Below are 4,845 nucleotides of genomic sequence, written 5' to 3'. Positions count from 1 at the left end.
TAGGGCCTGTTCGTTTCAAGGATTTGGAAGGAATTCTAAGAAATGAGATTTTAAATCCCATGAATTGATATGTTCGTTTCATTAAATGAAAGAATGGGAATGGAAACTAAATCCCATCAAATCCCACATTTCATGGGATATTAAAATCCCGCCTATTTTGTAAGGATTGTTATGGAAAATGAAGAATTTTCTTATTAACAATAAAAACCTCTCCAAAAAAAATTCAAAAAAATTAATAAAAAATCATAACTCAAAATATATATTAAAAACGAAAAATGTAAAAAACCTAAAACGTTTCCGCATTTACCCTTGTTCTAAAAAAATGAGAAATGAACCTTAACAGAAACTTGACGAAAACGAAACACAAACCAAAACTGAACCGAATTGATGGAAACCGAAAAGATCGATCGAAACTAAACAAAAAAACTGAAACCGAACAAAAATAAAACTGAAAAAACCAACCACAAAGAAACAAAAGGCCGAAAACGAATCCGTAACCGACCAAAAACAAACAAAAGAAACCGAAACCCAACCCGTCCAGTGCTCCGAAACCGACCAAAAAGAAACAAAGGAAACCGAAACCCAACCCGTCCAATGCGAAAACTCGTGTCAGCTCGAAACCAATTCCAATTCCAATACATATTTAATCAACCAAACACATGATAGGGATTCTCAAACATCCCATTCCATTCAAATTCCAATTCCAAATCCTTTAAAAAAAAGTCTGTGAAACGAACGCACCCTTAAGATTTAAGGGTGGACGAAGTGTGTGGTGAAATGGGATTGGTGCCACTTGGTACAGGCGGGAGCCCCGTCCCGACACCCGGTACCAAAAACATTCACACCGCATCGGCATAACCACGCCACATCCCATTCCGACTCAATGGTAATATTACCATTCAACGCTAATATTAAAAAACAAAAACAAGTAGTTTTGCGATATAAAAATAAACCTTTTCAAACAACTTTTTACATAAACATTCGTTCTTTCATCTCAAACTCTCTTAAAAACTTTCTTTTTTCAAATTACAAACGAAAAACGCTTGGATGTGCGTGACGGACAACGATGCATCTGGAAGCCAGTTTTGGACTGCAGTTCAATGAGCCTATGTTCAATTTGGAGGTACTAGATAGCGTATCACATACCAAGTTAACGTAAAGTGCAGGGATGTCAGTGTTACGCAATTTTTTCGATTCTACGTAGCTGCACTTTCTGTGATGCTCAAAGCACAAGCGTTTTCATAAGCAAATCCGTGACTATCAAAACCGGGTCTCGAACCTTTTTTTTCACCTAGAAACATGGGATGTTCTAAGAAATCATCCTCTGGTTGAGGCTATAGCTCTTACTCCGGCTCAGGCTCAAGATGATTCCGACGCTGATGAATCCGAAGCGAAGGATTAATTTTATATTTTTTTAAATTAGTATTTTAATGTTATGGTTTAATTTTTTTAGCTGTAATTTTTTTAATGAATGTTATTTTAAGGTTTTTTTAATTAGATTATATTTATGTTTTCTAATTTGACAATAATTTAGTTAATTTTATTAAAGGAAAAAAAATTTAAATAGTTTAAAGATAAATTGAGATGCATTGTAACCGTTAAAAGATAGATTAGGATGGTTTAGGGATGAAATGATGTAGCATTGACGTAAAGTAAAGAAAATATTAAAACTGATTAAAAAAATAAATTGAAATGTGGGATACACTCCCACCATCCTAAGTATTTTTTATGAATGTGTAAACCCAATTTACAAGACCCTATGTTCAAGGCTTTTTGGAGACGAAGATGATGGTGTCGTAGTAAATAAATAAAATAATAATAATATAATAAACAAATCACCGACGCTACAAAATGTACGGATAAGATGAGGGCTTAATCTGCACGTATTTCTAAAGTAAACGAAACCATCATCTATGGGACCACTCGAAAGGTGATAACTCAAGTTGACTATTTGTCTTGGCGTATTCGACTCATGTTGGCAAAATGTATTTTTACTATTTTAGTATTTTATACAAGAGTTTTAAAATGGTTGGTAACATCACGGTTAAAATATAATCGGAAAAAAATATGAAAATTTAATAAAGGAAACGAATTCTAAAACGGGATGTGTTAGAATAGGTGGACTTGAACTACTGATCTGGACGGTCTTTTTACTGTTATTTTGAAAATTGTTACAAAGCCAGTATGTAGTAAAAAGCATTGTGTGTTTTGAGATACTATACAATCAATCAAAGGGACAATCAAAAGGGGAAAAGGGTTTTTTTCTAATTTTGATAAGTTTAGTTAGAAAAAAGGATTCAAAAGGGGATGCAAGTACAATAAACTAAAATTGAGTAATCCAACAAAAAAGGTAAAAATTTTCTCCTATTGTGTATCGTTTTGACGGCATGGCCGAGTGGTAAGGCGGGGGACTGCAAATCCTTTTTCCCCAGTTCAAATCCGGGTGCCGCCTCATCAGCAAACAAATCGGAATCTCTTATTCTGTTCTGCTGATATAACTCAACCTAATTTTACCCAGCCAGAATAGAATAAGGGGACTGTTAATACTTGGTTAATTCTAAACATCCGTTCTGGGGATTTTGTAAAAGATTGGAAATCGGAAATCTTTGAATCCAAAATGAAAAGAAAGTCGTCAGTCATTATAAATGGACAAATTAGGTTTCAAAGAATGTGAATGTGTTTAGCTGGAGAACTCAACTTGCTTGAATCACCGCACACATGACCCTGTTGAGACAAAATATCGCGATGAGTAAGGAAATATACCCTTTCTGCTTAGACTTTGTTGAAACTGTAGAACACTTGCTGTTACTTGCTCGATGTCAGATACGATATGGCAAGATGTGGCACGCTGGTATAATCTCCACCTTTCTTTACTTTCTCTATCAGTGACATCATGGATTACCATATTTACTAGGGGCGAAACCAAACACAAAAGAAGTTCCCATACAAGCAATATTTCGGGTCACAATATGGTGCATTTGGAACACACGGATAAAAAGATCTACAATGGAGTCTATGAGCCCAAATAAAATCATGGAAGACGTAAAAATTCTAAGTTTTCTATGAATGAATTCAAAATCAAAGAAAATCGAAGATGATTGGGTCAATTGATGTAAATTAGATTTACTAAACATGTAAGCTTTTCTTTGTTTTTTATATGAAACTAGTTTTTGCTAGTTTGTCTTGTGAATATAATAAAGCCTTTAAAAAAATAAAAATATGACCATTTTATTTATTTATTTATCATGATAACATGCTTATTATATCAATTATTTGTCCAAAGCATTTTTCATGTATTAAAAGGAGCATTATATTTTTCATTAATTAATAAGAGAAAACCAAACATAGTGACTTGAGGAAATTAACTATACAGGTGCTAATCTCTTTAATAATCTCCCTAAAGTCTAGTTCTTTTGCGATACAACATTACAACCCCACCACCACCCATGAATTAATTGTCACCACTTTTCATCCTTATTTATGGAATTTGTTTTGTTGCAAGCTGTTTAGTTTTGACATTTGGTTTCCTTTTCATATTTTTAGTGGTGATTGCGGTGCCATCGGTTGTTGTAGAGTGATTATTATAGCATTAAAGACGGGTACGTAATGGTAAAGGATGTGTAGAAATGACAATGATGATTGGTAAATGGCAACAAGAACCATTTGTAGGTGGTGGAGACGGTGGAGTCAAGGCCGCTGTGGTGAAAATGGTTGTTTCAATAATAATAATAATAAAAATGTCTTGATCTATTTTGACCTATTTTATTGTAAGAGTTATTTATTAAATGTTGATCAAAATTTGTAGTTTCATTTCATCAATGACCCTTATATGACAATGAGTACAAATTTTGATCAGTTTATCTTTTGATATATATATATCAAAATATTTATTGTATAATCTCTCAACAATAAATAAATTAACACCAAAAATATATATTGGATTTTAGTAGAGAAATTGGTGGAGACTACAAGTTTTAACAAAAGTTTCAAAATCATTGTGACGAGACAATAAATTTAATGGATTAGAAACACTTCTTTGACCATGATTTTTGTTTGATGTTAAAATTTTAATAATAGCCCTTAGAGCTCTTTAGACAGGTCCACTTTTGATCTCTTAACCATATTTCTTTCTCACTCTACAATTATTATCCTTTATTTTTAACATGTTATTTTATCTTAAATCTTTTTTAGGCAAGTCATGTAAAGTGTTGATGTTAACAATACATAACTATTATCTTGTCTTTGTGCACGTTTGAATGTATGATTCATAGTTGAAGTCTTGCATGGTTAGAAATCTATCTATTCTAGTAAAACAGTATTTTGGGTGTCATGTGACACCTTTCTAACACACCAAAGAACATTTTTTTCCAATTCAATGCCAAATAATTCAGACTAATAATCAAAGTTTCTCAATAACTAAAAAAAAAGTATAATTACTAAATTCTTATTACTAATCAAGTCATTCATCGAAATCAAATCAATATTAGTTAATATTAGCTAGTGTACTTATACGTAAGTTCAATAATATATTAACCCAAAGTATTGCTTTATAATTGTTAAATCTTTATTACTATGTATTACACTTATTCAACGCATGTACAACACAAATTTCTAGCTTAGTAATAAACAATAATCATAGTATAGCAGTCATGCATTTAACCTTTTCCATTGCAAATATGAGCATCACATAAGTGGTTTTACTGATATGACTACTCGTGTTTCTATTAGTAGTGTATTGTGCATTTATTCGCATTTATATTTTGATAATATCTACAGTTTCTATATACACTTATCAATAGCATTTAGAGCATGGGATCTTACTTCCCTAGATATATAGTTTAAGTC

General features: G+C 32.2%; 1 non-coding gene across 1 annotated transcript; it reads left to right on the top strand.

The window, feature by feature from the left end:
* Positions 1-2,381: 2,381 nt before the first annotated feature.
* TRNAC-GCA (transfer RNA cysteine (anticodon GCA)) lies at positions 2,382-2,454 on the top strand. Its single transcript has one exon. It is a non-coding gene; the product is annotated as a tRNA-Cys (tRNA).
* The last annotated feature ends 2,391 nt before the right edge of the window (positions 2,455-4,845 follow it).

The sequence above is a fragment of the Bidens hawaiensis genome, unplaced genomic scaffold (assembly GCF_021521415.1).
Source record: "Bidens hawaiensis isolate Kalapana, Puna unplaced genomic scaffold, B.hawaiensis_p1.1 tig00027790_1, whole genome shotgun sequence".
Taxonomy (NCBI): Eukaryota; Viridiplantae; Streptophyta; class Magnoliopsida; order Asterales; family Asteraceae; genus Bidens; species Bidens hawaiensis.
The sequence above is the reverse complement of the archived record's forward strand: the minus strand, read 5'-3'. Positions and strand labels throughout refer to the sequence as shown.